At 44.3% G+C, this 19,916-nt stretch overlaps 1 long non-coding RNA gene across 2 annotated transcripts in view; it reads right to left on the minus strand.

The window, feature by feature from the left end:
• Nucleotides 1-2,884: 2,884 nt before the first annotated feature.
• The window catches only part of LOC142472528 (uncharacterized), a 68,917-nt gene continuing 51,885 nt past the window's right edge, over nucleotides 2,885-19,916 (minus strand). For both annotated transcript variants that reach the window (XR_012789751.1, XR_012789752.1), the window contains 2 exons: nucleotides 4,099-4,184; nucleotides 2,885-3,386 (listed from right to left, as the gene is read on the minus strand). This is a non-coding gene — a long non-coding RNA (uncharacterized LOC142472528). The remainder of the gene's footprint in view (nucleotides 3,387-4,098; nucleotides 4,185-19,916) is intronic.

A 19,916-nucleotide genomic window follows, 5' to 3' on the forward strand; every position in this document is an offset into this window, starting at 1 on the left:
TTAATAATAACATATTAGAGAATAATACAAATAATGAATGGCTATGTGAGTCCTGAATGACAGAAAAAGGGGGGGAGGGTGGGGGAAATGGGAGGGAGTGGAGGAAAGAGGGGGGAAGAGGGGGAAAAAACAAGGAATAACAATAAGATAGAGGCAACACTGAGACATGATTAAAATAAATATTAAACACTAATACCAATGATGAAAGAAAAAGTTCATAATGAATTACAAAGCAAAATCAAAAAATGTCAAAGGAAACAACGCCGGTCCCATTCACTATTCGGAACCAGCCTGTGAATCAGCTCTTTCTACTGATAGAGAGTCCCTGATTAATATGACTTGAAGTCAATCCAGACAAAAATGTCCTGTTGAGAACACGGATGTGCCATACTTTGTCACTAATTTGACCCCCCCCCCCTCTTTCCTCCACTCCCTCCCATTTCCCCCACCCTCCCCCCCTTTTTCTGTCATTCAGGACTCACATACCCATTCATTATTTGTATTATTCTCCAATATGTTATTATAAACAGTAGAGCTAAACTGATAAAGTCTGATTACCAGACCTTGTCTTTAATAAGGGGTTAATTATTCATGTTGTCCTCAATGCTCTTTACTTTTAGATATATTGCACACAGTGTTTTTATTTTGTCTTTGTTAGATTACCAGTACTGTGCATTATCCTTTTGCTATTCAGAGTGAGACAAGTGTTTCTATGTACAAAGTTCAAAGAGAGCAATGATATATAAATGTATTAGGATAGTTGTGCACGCGTTACAAGTTATCATGGTACTGGTACTTCAGAGGTTAATATTTAAAACCCGTTTTTCGCGGGCTTTTTTAGCATAAATATGCAGGCTCAGACCACAGCTCCCCACTCCAAGACGAAGCGCTGATTCAAGCGTGAAACGCGTTGAGGGGGAGACTGTGGTGTAGCCTGTTGTTCATTTGTGAGCTGAATAAAGTTTTTTCAAATCAACCGGAAGTGCCTTGGATTCTGTCACGGGCTGTGGCGCCGGATTCCCTTCTCTCCTATGAAATTCTTATTTACCTGGAGAATACCAGAAAGAATGCTCTGTATTAGATCTGTCACAATCGGCTGCATGCAAAGACCTGTGCATATGGAAAGTGGGATGGGACAAGCTTTAAACCTGGGAGGGAGGAGCCAACCTCCAATCAGCTGATACCAGCTGGACAAAGTTAACAAACACACAGATACCCAGTCTCTGTATCGGAAGTCCCATATAATATTAGGATATCCCAGTCTCTATATCGGATATGTCATTTAATATCAGGATGTCCCAGTCTCTATCGGAAATCCCATATAATATTGGGATGTCTCCATTTGTGTATCGGATATCCCATATAATATCGGGATGTCCCTGTTTCCATATTTGATATCCATTATAATATTGGGATGTGCCAGTTTGTGTATTTGATATCCCGTATAATATTGGGATGTCCTAGTTTCTGTATGGGAGATCCCGTATAATATTGGGAAGTTCCCGTTTCTGTATGGGAGATCCCGTATAATATTGGGATGTCCTAGTTTCTGTATGGGAGATCCCGTATAATATTGGGAAGTTCCCGTTTCTGTGTGGGAGATCCCGTATAATATTGGGATGTCCTAGTTTCTGTATGGGAGATCCCGTATAATATTGGGAAGTTCCCGTTTCTACATGGGATATCCCATATCATGTTGGGATGTCCCCGTTTCTGTATGGGAGGTCCCGTATAATATTGGGAAGTTCCCGTTTTTATATGGGATATCCCATATCATGTTGGGATGTGCCCGTTTCTGTATGGGAGATCCCGTATAATATTGGGAAGTTCCCGTTCTGTGTGGGAGATCCCGTATAATATTGGGATGTCCCCGTTTCTGTATGGGAGATCCCGTATAATATTGGGAAGTTCCCGTTTCTACATGGGATATCCCATATAATGTTGGGATGTCCCCATTTCCTTATTGGAGATCCCATATATTATCGAGATGTCCCAGTTTCTGCCTGGGAAACTCCATATAATGTTAGAGTATATCATTTCCTTCCACCACGTCTAAGCTGCCATAAATCTGCCAAAGAAACTCCCATCAGGAGCTTCAAACATGAAAACAAGTTAAATTCAACTGACTCCACAGTATAGAAGAGTGAAACACTGGTGTAGTCATATTAAATTGCTGTAGCGTGCATTGCAGGCAGCTCTGGAAAACCAGAGGTTAAATAGCATGAATAATCTAACACTGGTGGAATGATCGCATATTGCATCTTCGGTCTAAGATCTGAAAGCAGATCGCTCCTGGGACCAAAGTGAACTAGTTTAAGGGGATCTCATCTGGGTGATTGATACCTTTTTTTTAATCCAAATCTGACACCTATAAGTATATTTAATGTACAGCTCAACCCCGTAATAACGCGGTGCTTGGGGTCCAAAGAATCACATCGCGTTAGAAAAAAATTTGCGTGGGACAATTGCACCCCTCAGGGGTTCAACGGCCGCTGGAGGGGGAGAGCTGGGATAACTCTCCCACCTGTCCTAGGCCCGGCCGCACAGCGGCGCCCCCCGCGGGAGTGACCCGGCATCAGCAGCTCTCTTCTCTCCCTGCTTCTGCCGTCAGCTTCCGGCTGGCAGGGAGAGAAAGGAAAATCAGTGCGAGAGCCAGCATGTTAGGAAGATCTGCATGGTACTGTATATACTGTATATATGTATATCACGTGTTCAGAAGAAAAAATCTACATAACTTACGAAAATTGGGAGCCACGCTTGCATCACGTTATAAGCGGATTCGCATTGTAACGGATCGCGTTATAATGGGGTTGACCTGTATTTATTAAAGGGAGACTTGGGAGGGGTTTGATTTCCTCTGGCTACTCCCTTGTGTGTGTGATGACACTGTGTGATGTCACTGTGTGATCAGCGAGCGCTTATACAGCCAGAGCCCCTCCTGCCCACCTTATCTTTATTGGCCCTATGATAGGGACAGGATGGGATAAGGAGAAAAAAAAAACCACTTTATTGACAAACACTTCCCCATTCCAAGGCCCCAAAGATCGCACCTGCAAGTCATACTCACTCCAGCTTTATACTGCAGCATGTTGTGTGTCACGGAATTATCAACGTAAGAAAAAAAGAGGGTTTGGTCCAATACAGCATATCATTCTTCGGTCTTTATAGGATGCTCAATATGCTCTAACAATATGCTCCGCTAATCCGTCTCAGATGAATCCAGACTTCTTTCTACAGGGTAACCTCTTTATGGACACAATTTCTTTTTTTGCATTGAATGTAAAAACTCACAGTAAATCTGTTTTTGTGTTTTCCATTGCACTGTGGTTACTGGTAATCAAAGGCAGCTGCAAGCCCTTTAATCCGGTCAACATTATGGTGTTAATCTGTGGACGTGTTGGAAAATGATTTATTCACACACCATGGCACGATAACAATGACCCAAGTTACACACATTAAACGGAAAAAGAAAAGACGCTTCTTTTACTTATGCTGAGAAAAATGCAACAATAGCCAGAAAGTGTGTGTGTGTGTGTGTCAGTACCATTATACAATGCAGCATGTTCACTTTCAGGTAATTAGAAGTTTAGAGAGATACAGCTCAACCCCCTTACAACGCTGTGCTTGGAGTCCAAAGAATCACATCGCGCTATAAGCGGATCGCGTTAGAAATAATGTACAATTGTATGCGTTGTACAATAAAGTATTTAAGTCACCAATAATCGTGTTGTAAAGTATTCCTAAATACGAAAATTGGGAGCCACGCTTGCATCGCGCTATAAGCAGATTCGCGTTGTAACGGATCGCGTTATACTGGGGTTGAGCTGTACTTAGTATGGCTATGCAACGCAGCATGCCAGAAAGTGTGTGTGTGATACTTAGTATCGCTATGCAACGCGGCATGCCTGGAGAGGGCGATCCTCACCCCAGACATGAGTAACTGCTGTAAGAGATACAAGGAGGCAGTTTTCCATAGGTTACGGTAATATTAACTTAACCTCGTTAAAATATTTTCCTACCAATCACAAACATGTGTTTTTAAGTCAACCATATGGGTTAAACACCTGAAAAGCCACACAGAGCGCTGTTTATACTCACAATGTTATGAACAATATTTACAGCGTCTGGATTCAATTACTCTGTGATGCTTTTTGTTGGATTTCTCATACATCGACCCTGACTCCCTGTTAAAAGAAAAAAAGAAAAAAGACCTTTTCAAACAAAATGAAGGTACAATCCTTTTATTTTAATACTGTAGATACTTTTTCTTGTCATCGCAGGTCACTGTACCTTTCATGCTGCAATGTATCAGGCCTAAACTGATTGTATTGTCATTCTTTTAGCATCAGTGTTTCAAGGGTCAATTTCTCGTTGTTCTGTTCTGTCTACATACAGTATGCTGGTGACTTGACATGTATTATAATGTGTGTATTATAATGGGATGCATGCATTATAATGGGGTGCGTGTATTATAATGGGATGCATGCATTATAATGGGGTGTGTGTATTATAATGGGATGCGTGTATTATAATGTGTGTATTATAATGGGATGCGTGCATTATAATGGGGTGCGTGTATTATAATGGGATGCATGCATTATAATGGGGTGCGTGTATTATAATGGGATGCGTGTATTATAATGTGTGTATTATAATGGGATGCGTGCATTATAATGGGGTGCGTGTATTATAATGGGATGCGTGTATTATAATGGGGGTGTATTATAATGGGGTGCGTGTATTATAATGGGATGCGTGTATTATAATGGGGTGCGTGTATTATAATGGGGTGCGTGTATTATAATGGGATGCGTGTATTATAATGAGGGCATGTATTATAATGGGGTGCATGTATTATAATGGGATACGTGTATTATAATGGGGTGCGTGTATTATAATGGGGTGCGTGTATTATAATGGGAGCGTGTATTATAATGGGGTGCGTGTATTATAATGGGGTGCGTGTATTATAATGAGGGCATGTATTATAATGGGGTGCATGTATTATAATGGGGTGCGTGTATTATAATGAGGGCATGTATTATAATGGGGTGCGTGTATTATAATGGGAGCATGTATTATAATGGGGTGTGTATTATAATGGGGTACATGTATTATAATGGGGTGCATGTATTATAATGAGGGCATGTATTATAATGGGGTGCATGTATTATAATGGGATACGTGTATTATAATGGGGTGCGTGTATTATAATGGGGTGCGTGTATTATAATGGGAGCGTGTATTATAATGGAGTGCGTGTATTATAATGGGGTGCGTGTATTATAATGAGGGCATGTATTATAATGGGGTGCATGTATTATAATGGGGTGCGTGTATTATAATGAGGGCATGTATTATAATGGGGTGCGTGTATTATAATGGGAGCATGTATTATAATGGGGTGTGTATTATAATGGGGTACATGTATTATAATGGGGTGCATGTATTATAATGAGGGCATGTATTATAATGGGGTGCGTGTATTATAATGGGAGCGTGTATTATAATGGGGAGCGTGTATTATAATGAGGGCATGTATTATAATGGGGTGCGTGTATTATAATGAGGGCATGTATTATAATGGGGTGCGTGTATTATAATGGGAGCGTGTATTATAATGGGGTGCGTGTATTATAATGGGAGCGTGTATTATAATGGGGAGCGTGTATTATAATGAGGGCATGTATTATAATGGGGTGCGTGTATTATAATGGGAGCGTGTATTATAATGGGGTGCATGTATTATAATGAGGGCATGTATTATAATGGGAGCGTGTATTATAATGGGGAGCGTGTATTATAATGAGGGCATGTATTATAATGGGATGCATGTATTATAATGGGATGCATGTATTATAATGGGGTGCATGTATTATAATGGGAGCGTGTATTATAATGGGGAGCGTGTATTATAATGAGGGCATGTATTATAATGGGATGCATGTATTATAATGGGGTGCATGTATTATAATGGGGTGCGTGTATTATAATGGGATGCATGTATTATAATTGGGTGCGTGTATTATAATGGGAGCGTGTATTATAATGGGGAGCGTGTATTATAATGAGGGCATGTATTATAATGGGATGCATGTATTATAATGGGATGCATGTATTATAATGGGGTGCATGTATTATAATGGGAGCGTGTATTATAATGGGGAGCGTGTATTATAATGGGATGCATGTATTATAATGGGGTGCATGTATTATAATGGGGTGCGTGTATTATAATGGGGTGCGTGTATTATAATGGGATGCATGTATTATAATGGGGTGCATGTATTATAATGGGGTGCATGTATTATAATGGGGTGCATGTATTATAATGGGATGCATGTATTATAATGAGGGCATGTATTATAATGGGGTGCGTGTATTATAATGGGATACGTGTATTATAATGGGATACGTGTATTATAATGTGATGCGTTTATTATAATGGGGTGCGTGTATTATAATGGGGTGCGTGTATTATAATGGGGTGCGTGTATTATAATGGGATGTGTGTATTATAATGGGGATGCGTGTATTATAATGGGATACGTGTATTATAATGGGATACGTGTATTATAATGGGAGCGTGTATTATAATGGGAGCGTGTATAATAATGGGATACGTGTATTATAATGGGATACGTGTATTATAATGGGATACGTGTATTATAATGGGATACGTGTATTATAATGGGATACGTGTATTATAATGGGATACGTGTATTATAATGGGATACGTGTATTATAATGGGAGCGTGTATTATAATGGGATACGTGTATTATAATGGGGAGCGTGTATTATAATGGGATGCATGTATTATAATGGGGAGCGTGTATTATAATGAGGGCATGTATTATAATGGGATGCGTGCATTATAATGAGGGCATGTATTATAATGGGGTGCATGTATTATAATGGGGTGCATGTATTATAATGGGGTGCATGTATTATAATGGGATGCATGTATTATAATGGGGTGCGTGTATTATAATGAGGGCATGTATTATAATGGGATGCGTGCATTATAATGAGGGCATGTGTTATAATGGGGTGCATGTATTATAATGGGGTGCATGTATTATAATGGGGTGCATGTATTATAATGGGGTGTGTGTATTATAATGGGGTGCATGTATTATAATGGGATGCATGTATTATAATGGGGTGCATGTATTATAATGGGGTGCGTGTATTATAATGGGGTGCGTGTATTATAATGGGATGCGTGTATTATAATGGGGTACGTGTATTAAAATGGGGTGCGTGTATTATAATGGGGTGCTTGTATTATAATGGGGTGCATGTATTATAATGGGGTGCGTGTATTATAATGGGATGCGTGTATTATAATGGGGTACGTGTATTAAAATGGGGTGCGTGTATTATAATGGGGTGCGTGTATTATAATGGGGTATGTGTATTAAAATGGGGTGCGTGTATTATAATGGGGTGCGTGTATTATAATGGGGTACGTGTATTAAAATGGGATGCGTGTATTATAATGGGGTGCGTGTATTATAATGGGATGCGTGTATTATAATGGGATGCGTGTATTATAATGGGGTGCGTGTATTATAATGGGGTGCGTGTATTATAATGGGGTGCGTGTATTATAATGAGGGCGTGTATTATAATGAGGGCGTGTATTATAATGGGGAGCGTGTATTATAATGGGATGCGTGTATTATAATGGGGTGCGTGTATTATAATGGGGTGCGTGTATTATAATGGGGTGCGTGTATTAAAATGGGGTGCGTGTATTATAATGGGGTGCGTGTATTATAATGGGGTACGTGTATTAAAATGGGGTGCGTGTATTATAATGGGGTGCGTGTATTATAATGGGGTGCGTGTATTATAATGGGATGCGTGTATTATAATGGGGTGCGTGTATTATAATGGGGTGCGTGTATTATAATGGGGTGCGTGTATTATAATGAGGGCGTGTATTATAATGGGGAGCGTGTATTATAATGGGATGCGTGTATTATAATGGGATGCGTGTATTATAATGGGGTGCGTGTATTATAATGGGGTGCGTGTATTATAATGGGGTGCGTGTATTATAATGGGGTGCGTGTATTATAATGGGGTGCGTGTATTATAATGGGGTGCGTGTATTATAATGGGGTGCATGTATTATAACGGGGTGTGTGTATTATAATGAGGTGCCCTTCAATTTCACTTCCACTTCTTGCATTTTTCCTACAATTCAGATGGGTATATTAGCCCCATAATTGTGTTCCGTGATAAACATACTTGTAGATACACTAGACCAGGGGCGGGCAAGTCCAGTCCTCAATGGCCACCAACTGGTCAGGTATTCAAGATAGCCTTGCTTCAGCACAGGTGGCTCAGTCTTCAACTGACTCATCATCTGAAGACCCCCTGATGTCTCAGAGGCGTGAACTCCAATCCCCATTAGGCCTTGGACATAGTAAGCACTTAGGTGCTGCTGCTCGCTCTTGCTTGCAGCCGCTCGCTCTACCAGGAGCTTTTTGCTGTCCTGGCAGAGGAGACAGCAAGTGCGCTTGGGAGGCGGGTATCACTGTGTGTGTGTCACTTGGTAGCTGTCAGTGTGTGTGTGTGTCACTTTGAAGTGGTCTGTGTGTTTGTGTGTCACTGGGGAACCTGTGTGTGTGTGTATATTATATAATATTTTAAAAAATTAAAAAAAAAAGACATGTTGTGAGAATAAATTATTTATTAACATTGTGCAACTTTAATAAACACACACACCTCTGTGCTGCCTCTGACAATGCCGGACCGGCTGCAGACCCATTGGATGGGAGCGGTCACGTGACCGCTCCTCCGCTTCCCCGAGCTACAAATTTCAAACTTGCCGCTCTCGGGGAAGTTTCTCCTCCTCCGCACGCATGCGGAGGGAGAAACTATAGCCGCGCTGATAACTGTTGCAGGGGCTTTGTGCATCTTTTCAGCGCGGCTCAGCGACGCTGAGTTCACTATGTCCTGGGCCTTAAATGGAATCCCTGCCCCCCCCCCCCTAACAATTTCAGCGTTGCAACCCTGCTCCAAATTTAGTGCCCCCGACCTCCCCATCAAATTTAGGGCCCCGACCATCCTCCCATGTTCCGGGACCCCGGGAAAACTACAGGCCCCCGGGAAGTCTTTTGGAGAACCTTTTAGTCCCATTGGAGCGGATCTCTCCTACACCGGGGCAAATATGTCTTAGTGGCGTATTGAATACTGGCCAGAGGCATCTGTCTATTTACTGAGCTGCAACAAAGTCGTCAACACAGTTTTAACAAATGTTAACTTCCAGTTGCATGAATAATTTTGCAGCATATATTATATCTCAAAGTTTTCTGCAACATCTCAAAGTATTGGCTCAGTATACAGTAACTGTCCTCAAACCTCACAGGTACGGAATGATCTGCAGATACTTACAGGGTAACATTCTAACACCCCAGTACAAATAGTTAGTTCTAGAGACTGGTGATGGTTTGTTATTTTTTAGCCAGCTGCTACATGTGTTCTCTGTTGTACTTACAAGACTCCCAAGGTTTCGGGTGGGAAACAGGAACGGCTTTGGAAGAAGTTGGTTGCAAATAAGCAACAAGTTAGACAGTCCAACACTGTTCAAAGAGAAGGCAGCATACAAGGAGTGCTAAGCATACCAAAAGCTTGAGGTGTATTGCACAAATATGATTTATTGCCGCCGTATGTCATCAGGCTGATGGTTCGGATCAAAGAGAAATATTCCTCATGAACTTGGACGGAGATGCAAGCGTGATTATGGATTTGGTTGAAATAAAGGCTTGTTGCACTTAAACTTGACCTGAACACATCCATTTTTAGAATTCTTCTTGCTATTCAGACTGGTAAATTGGTATCACCATTGTGTTCTGTGATGGGATGGATATACATATAGATAGAATTAATTTTATATACTTTTTTGCTTGTTTGTTTGTTTGTTTACTTCTATAGTTCCAACCACTTATTTAACACTTTGCCAACATAGTCTACCAGGTATACAGTAATGCAAGGTTATTCGGGGTCAAAGCGTGATAAGCACCAAGGAGTAGAGATTCACCCACTGCTGCAAAAACAGCATTTTTTCGCTATTTCAAACTATTGCAAAACTCCCATGAGTCCAGGTGCAAAGTACGTTTTTCCTGTCTTGCCTTCAAATACTATCTGGACAAGCTACCCGTCTATCCGAACATGTTCCTCACCCCTACAACACGCAGCACTTATCACCGGAAATCTGACTCCAAAAGACTATTCATGGTCCCAAGGTTCAACAAAGTACAGTATCCTCATGCTCCTCCTCTTATCATGCACCTGCCAACTGGAACAGTCTACCAGAGACTCTCAAAGCTACCTCCAGTATAAGTAATTTCAAGACTTCAGCTGTCTCACGTTTTAATCTGGTCTGTAACTGTTACATACGCCCATAATCATATTATATCTAACGGCCCTGAAATGCCTGTAAATTGAATGTGTAACCTCTCTGTTCATTTAATGTAACCGTGTAATTATCATCATAACTCCGTGCCCAGGACAGACTTGAAAACGAGAGGTAACTCTCTCCTGGTAAAATATTTGTTATAAATAAAGATTGAAAGAAAATTTTAAATATACCAAACAAGATGGGAGGGCTTGGTCTACCATGCCTTATTTCCTACTACAAGGCAGCCCAGACAAGCCAACTAATACTATGGCACTCTAATCCAGTCCACAGACGTTGGGTATCTTTGGAAACGGATTTAGTTGCCCCAGTTGAATTAAGTAATCTTCTGTGGTCCCCAGTGAGAAAGAGACCGGAAATATTCAAAACCAGCGAAATGATAGCACACTTACTCAAATTATGGGACTCCGTAGCGATTCGACACCTCCTTACAACACGTAATACACTTATGACACCACTATATGACAATCCACAATTTAGTCCAGGAATGGGCCGTAATAGGTTTATAGACTGGAAAACAGTAGGTGTCACAAGATTAAAAGATGTAGGCACAGAGGGAATTCCCAGACCCTTTGAATATTTCCACAAAGAAAAGGCTATCCCAAACAATCGGTTCCTCCAATACCTTCAATTGAAGGCCTTTTATAATAAAATCCAACGTCCGAATTGCTAACTAGATTTGAGTCACTTTGTCTAGCAGATAGTAACACATCTGGACTGATATCTAACCTGTATGAGTACTTTGTTAGCCCTCCTCCTCATATGAATCAAAAACTGAAATATATGATACAATGGGAAGAGGATCTGGGGGAGGAACTAGACATGGAAGACTGGAATGATATTGTTCAGACGGTGGCCACATCCTCAATGTGTATCCCAAGCAGAGAAAATGCCTACAAAGTTATGATGAGGTGGTACTTAACCCCCACGAGACTAGCTAAATTCATCCCAGAGTATCCAACAATATGTCCGAAGGGATGCGGAGTACAAGCCACATTTATACATATGTGGTGGGGGTGGCCATTCATAGCAGCTTATTGGCTGGAAATCAAAATGTGGTCACAAAGGTTTTTCGGATTGGATCCAACAATGGATCCCTGGTTATTTCTATTAAATAAACCATATTACCTCCTCACGAAACATGAAAATAAATTACTATGCCACATATCTTCAGCCGCAAGACGCAAACTAGCGGCAGTATGGAAACAAACAACTATTCCCTCAATCCCTAAAGTTAAAAATAAAATCTGGCAGATTTGCTGCATGGAAAAATTGGTTAGTCTTAATAACGACACCTGCACAGATTTTCAGAAGGTGTGGTTACCTTGGATTTTGGGTGCTGGTCAGAAATTACCCACTTAATTTTGCTGTAAAAAATGTAACTTGTGTGATTGAACATTATAAGATGATTTGTTAGGTAAAATTCTAAATGAATGTGTTCTTTCTCCCGTCTCTATTTTCTGTACCCTTCCCCCCCACCTTTTTTTATTTTCTCCATTTCCCCCTCTCCCTAAAAATTTTAATAAAAATTAAGTTTAAAAAAAAAAAAAAAAAGATTAAAAAGCAAAATGTGAAGAAAAATGTTCCAAAACAAAATTAGCTATTGAATTCCACGACTGCTCAAAAATAGATTATCTGGCAAAAAAAATTGGACATTTTTTTCCGATCAATCTTTTGTTGATTTTTTTCAGAAAATTGTTTAACACCGAAATACGGTAATTTTCAGACGTTCTGCGGAAAACTCTGGAGTCTATATTTCATGGCGCACCATGCAGAAATAATCGTGAGTGTGATGGCACTGTTTCTTTGCCACATGTATGTGCTACGCCTGTTCTGCAGAGCCAGAAACAGCACAACATGGAACCAACAGGACATTTGGAAAAACTGGAAAGTATAAAGAGAATTTAATTGATTGAGTAAACTGAGCTGCTCATATTTCCCCCTAAATCTGACCAAACAGCCTTTTTTTCATCATAGTAAACGGTATTACCATATGTCCTATCGCCAAAGCACTTTGACTGGGAGTGACATTTAGAGATGGGAGATTCCGGCCCTGTTTCCCGTATTTTCACTGATGTTACCCCCAAAATCCGTTTCGCAGTATAAGATCCGCAAACGGATTTCGTGGTTTCAATCCGCGCGGATTCACCAAAAACCGCTATTGGAAACAACCCGTGGACGGATTTATAAAATCCAATCCGCCAACGGATTACAGAACCCGCGGCGTGTATTGTTAATAATAATGTTAAAATCCGCAAAAACGCGAATCGCCTCTTTTTGACATTGATGCGCTGAAATCCCCGGACCAAAAGAACCGGCCGATCCGCTGCGGATCCAAATTCACAAAAAAATCGCCCATCTCTAGTGACATTTGACTCCTATCACGCTTGTGCTCTCCACACAAGCGAGAGAGAAAGGGAAGGACCCGTTAGCGAGGCCGCAGGGGATACGAAGGGAGGAAGTTGCCGCGCAGCTGGGGATCGGCGCACGTAGTCACATTACCGCGCTGCGCGCATAAGAATGCGCGACGCGTCCGGAGGTGCGGTGCCTGGCTCAGAGACACGAGTGATCCAGCTGCATGTGCGCGCATGCTCTGACAGCAGAGCGGGAGTGCGCGCGTTCTCAGGCACCAACGCGGGGGTTGCTGGAAGCCAACGCTTCAGCACAGGAGTCTGGAACGGGAACCAGGAACATGGACATGGAACGAGCCAAGGCGGTAGAGTCCAGAGCACAAGGTAACATCCACAAGGGAATTGCTTCTTGGAGGACATCCAGCCTCCTTAAAGGCATAGTGCCAGAAACAGCAAGGTGCAGCGAAACTAAATATAACATAAGAGTTCTTAGTCTAATCCATTAGCCAAGGAAGTATAAGTCTGCTACCACGTCAAGGTGAACCCTACTAAGCAGGTACCGCATTTTCATACCTACACTACCCGACGGTAAAGTAACCTTAGTAGTATATGAGTGACTGTCCCAGTCTTCCGGAATCCAAAGGAGATGAGTAAAGGTCCCAAGGAGGTCCAGGCAGGAACAGCATGCGATGATGGTAGTACTTGCAGGAACCCAGACAGGTAGCCACTGAGTGCTATTTAAAGGAAGCAGCAGCTGTAAGCAATGAGAAAGTCAGAGAGAGGCTTACTTCCTGTCAGGAGGAGGATGGCAGGATTTGCCAGGGAGCAAGATGGTGTCGTTTGCTTCAGAATCCTTAAAGACACAGGATCTTGACTCGCAGCTAGAGGGCGGCGATCAGAAGGAAACAGGTATGGAAGGAACACGCCGCAGGGGGCGTGTTCCGCGCATCGTTACAACTCCTCACTTTTCTTCTCCGATCACATTCACGACTGAATGGCTGAAATTTGTCAATTCTTTCATCTTAATATTGCCAGGACCCACCTTTTCCTGTCAATCAAATCTAATGCATGCCCTGATCCTCTCCTGTCTGGATTATTGTAACATACTACTAACAGGCTCACCTGCCTCGCAAATTTCTCCTTTGCAATCTATCCAAAATTCGACTGCTAGAATAATTTCACTTTTTCCCAACTCAGCCCTGCTCATCGCCTCATCGCCTCCTTTAATACCTCTCCTGACCCCCCCATCAAGTTTCGGATCACCCACAAAGTTCTCCTCCTTACCTTCAAAGCTCTCCTCTCATCTGCTCCTTCCTACATATCAGCTCTGCTCTCTCGTTATACCATTGCTTGTCTCCTGCGCTCTGCCCATAACGCTCTCCTCTCCACCACTGTCACCTCTACTGCTCTCTCTCGTCTTAAAACTTTTTCCCCTCACTGACCCTTATCTGTGGAACCCTCTCACACTCAGTATACATCAAGCATAATGAGAAATGTTCAATTTTGCATCACTTTCACCCTTTTTTTGTGCCAGGAATCTGGCAGGTGTGAAATGGCACAAACTTCTCCTGATAAGAACCCGCACTAGATGTAAAATAATCCTATTACGATGTTTGTTTTATATTTTGTGCAAATAACAGACACGGTGCATGAAAGCAAACTTTCCCATGTACTGATTCCATTGACTGCAAGTCTCGGTAACACTTATATAGACCAGGGATTTGCGAACGTCTTACCTTTAAGGGTCTCCACTCATCTGCTCCTTTCTACATGTCAACTTATATCTCTTGCTATGCCCCTGCTCGTCTCCTGCACTCTACCCATAACTGTCTCCTATCCACCCCTTTCACCTCTACTGCTCTCGCTCTCGCCTTTATCCTTTTCCCCTCGCTCCCCCTTACCTGTGGGACTCCCTCACACTCAGTCGCCGCTCCGCACACAAAATGCCCGCCTTCACCTCATCGTCACCCTCAAAATTGACACCTTCCCACACCCTCAACACTCCCTTCCCGCCCGCTACGCACTGAAAATCTCCGCATTACCAAAACCATCACCCTCTCGCCGCTCCGCACACAAAAATTCCGCCTTCACCTCATCATAAACACTCACAATGTCCGGATACCTGCCCTGTTGCCGCTCCGCACACAAAATGTCCGCCTTCCCGCCCGCACCACCCTATTCACACCTGATACGTACATCTACCCCCCCCGCTCCGCAAAATTCCCCCCCCCGCAACCTCCCCCCCATGCAATCTCCCCATCCACGCAAATACCCCCCCCCCCCCGCCTCACCCAAACCCGGCCGCTCCGCAGCCTCCCCATCCACATAACTACCCCCCCCCCCCCCGCCTCACACAAACCCGGACACTCCGCAACATCCCCAACCGCACCATCACACTCACGTGTGCCGCCCTGCACTGGCTCCCAGGCGGAGGGGAAGCGCGGCGCGGCCCTCCTGCCCCAGTCGCAAACGCCAGGCTCCTCCCCCTTGCTCCCAACGAGGATGGAGGGGAAGCGCAGCGCAGCCCTCCTGCCCCAGCCGCAAACTCCAGGCTCCTCCCCCCTCGCTCCCAACGAGGATGGAGGGGAAGCGCGGCGCGGGCCTCCTGCCCCAGCCTGCCACTCTTGCCCCCCCGCCAACTTCCCGAACCCACCTCCTGTCCCAGCCAGATGCCACGGGGATATCAGTGCCAGGAGGGGAACCGTCTGCCGCCAGGAACCACCACCCTGTCAAGGTAAGTCACCCACCGTCTCCCACCCACCCACTGTCACCCAGTCACCCACCCACTGTCACCCAGTCAAAGTCAACCATCCCCACCCACCCCCACACAACCACCCACACCCACACAACCACCCACATCCACCCAACCCACACCCACCCAACAACCCACCAACACCCACCCACACACCCACCCACCCATACACAAATACACCCACCCACCCATACACAAATACAACCCATACACAAATACACACAATATACACAAATACACCCACCCACCCACCCACACATACACAAAAACACCCACCCACCCATACACAAATACACCCACCCACCTACCCATACACAAATACAACCCATACACAAATACACACACACACCCATACACAAATACACACACCCAATACACACCCACCCGTACACACCCACCCACCCATACACAATACACCCACCCATACGATACAATATACACCCACCCATACACCCCCAAGACATCCACCCACCCATACACAATACACACCCACACACGCCCAATACACACCCACCCACCCATACACAACCCATACACACCCACCCATAACCACCCAACCCACCCATAACCACCCAACCCACACCCACCCACACACCCCCACCCACACACACCCACAACCACCCACCCACACACCCCCCCACCCACCCAGTCAGTCAGTCACCCACCCAGTCAGTCACCCACCCACCCAGTCAGTCACCCACCCAGTCAGTCACCCACCCAGGCACCCACCCACCCAGTCAGTCACCCACCCAGTCACCCACACACCCAGTCAGTCACAAACGCACCCAGTCAGTCAACCACCCAGTCAGTCACTCACCCACCCAGTCAAGTCACCCAAGTCACCCACCCAGTCATCAGTCACCCACCCACCCAGTCACCCACCCTGTCATGCACCGAGTCAGTCTCCCACCCACCAAGTTACCCACCCAGTCAGTCACCCACCCACCAAGTCATCCACCCAGTCAGTCACCCACCCACCAAGTCAACCCACCCAGTCCATCTGTCACCCACCCAGTCCGTCAGTCACCCATCCACCCACCCAGTCAGTCACCCAATTCAGTCACCCACCCACCCACACAGTCACCCACCCACCCAGTCAGTCACCCACCCAGTCAGTCACCCACCCACCCAGTCAGTCACCCACCCAGTCAGTAAAGTGTCAGTCACCCACCCACCCACCCAGTCAGTCAGTCACCCACCCACCCCGTCAGTCAGTCACCCACCCACCCAGTCAGTCACCCACCCAGTCAGTTAGTCAATCAGTCAGTTAGTAACCCACCCAGTCAGTCACCCACCCAGTCACTACGCTCCCACCCCCACACCAACCCCCACCCGCGCCCCCCAGTGAGCCACCACCGCCTACCTGTCAAGGGGGGGAAACCCAACACTGTCGCCCGCACCCCCAAAATTACATCCCGGGCAACGCCGGGTATATCAGCTAGTATATATATATATATACACATATACATACAGAATATGCAATTCTCCCTTAAGGAGAAGGGTTATATAAAGAAAAATACTCACTCACTTTCATCTACTGCCAGGAAATGACACAAAATAAGGATAAGAGCGTGGAAATACCCAGCCCAAAGGGTGTCATTTAACGGCTACATTTATTAACCCCTTCCATGCCTGTGTTTATTCCTTTCCATATTGACGATATCATACTTTTGCAAAGTATATTTGCAGGTCCGCGTATTAAAGAGTGTGTCTGCCTTGCGTTACTTTTCGTGACGGTTTCTGCGTTAAGTTTCTCTGTTATATTTAAGATGGTGCGAGTGGGGGGGGGGTTAGCGCAGAATACTAGCTCCCAATTCTCCCGCAGCAGAAATGCACTTGATAAATAAGTCCCGTTTCCGACAGGAAGAAAATCAATATAGTTTTTTTTTTGGATGCAACTGGCTTCATGGCAGAGTACATTTTTGATACATAGACACCCTTAGCTCTAAAATTAGATTGTAAGCTCTTTAGGGACAGGGACTTATTGTCCCTGAAATAATTATATGTACAGTGCTGTATACACTGGCAGGGCACCTGTAATAATAATATGTTCCTTATAAAGTGCTACTATTATGCATTGTGTGGGCAGAAGTCCTTGCTACCAAATTGCTAGATACCAACATGACACATGTAAGGACATCCATTGTCTGACATGTCCAGAAGTCTAGGTTGACATTCTAGAACAGGGGGGCTCAACTCCAGTCCTCAAGACCCTCTCCTTCCCCCCCAACAGGTCAGGTTTTAGAGATATCCCTGCTTCAACACAGGTGGCTCAATCAGTGGCTCAGTGGGCCACCTGTGCTGAAGCTGGGACTTATTGAGCAACCTATGCTGAAGCTGGGATATCCTTAAAACCTCACCTGTTGGGGGGGGGGGGTCTTGAGGACTGGAGTTGAGCCCCCCTGTTCTAGAGAACCGCAGACGAGCCAAGTTTTGGGAACACCAACCAATAATCCAATTCGGTCGTATACCAAATCGATCTCACCTCTGCTCACGAATTGCTGATTCCTGATATTTGGGATGGGCGCTCGGCACAGGTGCAATCATGGCTAACAAGTGGAGGGACGCTCGAACGGTTATGGTAAATGGTAACAGCGTACGCACGCAAAGCCCCTCAACTTCATCATCCAGCAGTGTTGGGTTCATTCTGGCTCGCACACACGGTAAGATGGCGGTCTAGGATATTTGTCGCGGCCATTTTGCCACGGCCAAATCTCTACCGCGTTTTGCCACTAGTCACCTCGCCGCCGGGACCTCCCTGGCCGCTTTGCCGCCAAGGTAAGCCCCAAACCTTACTCCTTACCCTAGACACCCCTACTGTTAATCCCTAATACTAACGCTACCCTCTACCCTAAAAACCTAACCCCTTACCCTAAACATTTTACCCTAATCCCCTATCCTAAAATGCTTAACCCATTACCCAAACTCCAACCCCCTTACATTAACCCCTTACCATAAACCCTAACCCCTTACCATAAACCCCTAACCCTTTTCCTAACCCCTTACAATAAACCCCTAACCCCTTACCCTTAAACTCCTATCCTTAACCCCCTACCCTAACCGCTAAATGAACCCTGAAACAAACTTACCTTGACGGAGTGGCTGCGGCAGAGTGGCTGCGGCGGAGTGTCCCTCTGCGGCCCAACGCCGGAGGAGACTTGGTGCCGGTGAAATGGCCGGTAAGATGATGTTTCACTCAACCTAGCATGCATCTGCTGTATGTATGTCTTTATTTATATAGCGCCCACAGTGTACTCAGCGTTAACAAAGACAGCACAGTGCAGGGAATTATAATATAATAAGTGCAGCAAGATCAGACAATAGGAAGGGAAATCCCTGCCCCGCAGAGCTTACAATCTAAGTGGTATGTTGGGAGACTTACAGAGACGGCAGGTGAGGGAATAAGTGCAGTAGGTGGCAGTCATTGGTAGGAGTGATCTTGGGACAATAGCCATCGGCGTATACCCATCAACAGATGGGTGTACACCAATGTCTACATATACACGGCACAAGGTCGCCTGGCCCCCAGGAGTTTAGTAAGAGAAGTTTACGAGGGACACTGGAGGGTCACTAAACGTTAGGCAGGTCTTATCTCCTCACATTCCCGCCCCTGATCTGGGGGTCCCACAAGGAGAAGCTTGAAAACTACTGATCTACACAACCGTGGAAAAATATTCCAGGCACCAGTTCCCTTTCTATTCTCTGAGCCTGGCTTGTAAGAATAAAGATTTCCTATTTATTACCCAAGGAGCAATATATCAGTTGACAAATACCTTCACGTTACCCGGTGTGGAATCGCTCTTCATAGTAAAGTCTTTATTATTGGCACACTACAAATGAAAAACTTATTTTTCATTTCTGCTTATTGTACTTCTTTTTCCCCCTTCCCAGCCTGGATGGAATGCGAGCGATACATATTGCATCTGTTAATACGCAGTCTAACCTTGTCACATTTCCCTGCTCTAAAGGATTGATTGGACTTTTAAAAACACTAAATCAACTTTATTAAGTTATCCCTGAATCCTGGCAGAGCTTTGGACAAGCAAATGCTCTTTAAAAACTATTCACTCTTTTGATTCTGTACCCGACTTAAAAAAAGATACACTTTATTCAGCCCGGTGGAAAAGCAATTCTAACTCAATAGGGATAGAGCCTCCAGAGGCAATCCAAGCGGCACTTTAAAAATATACAGTATATATACTGTATATTTCTTTTTTTATTTAATATATGCAACCTTTAATTACTTTTATTGAAAACAAATGACCTAAACTACCTATCAATTCGTGCTCCCATGATCGATCTTAAAGATCCTGCTTCCCTGGGTACAGTAAATGGCCGCCTTTCCGTTTTAATCAATCCTTCAGTCAGTGCAACTCAGCA

This window comes from Ascaphus truei, chromosome 22, assembly GCF_040206685.1.
Source record: "Ascaphus truei isolate aAscTru1 chromosome 22, aAscTru1.hap1, whole genome shotgun sequence".
In the NCBI taxonomy this organism is placed as follows: Eukaryota; Metazoa; Chordata; class Amphibia; order Anura; family Ascaphidae; genus Ascaphus; species Ascaphus truei.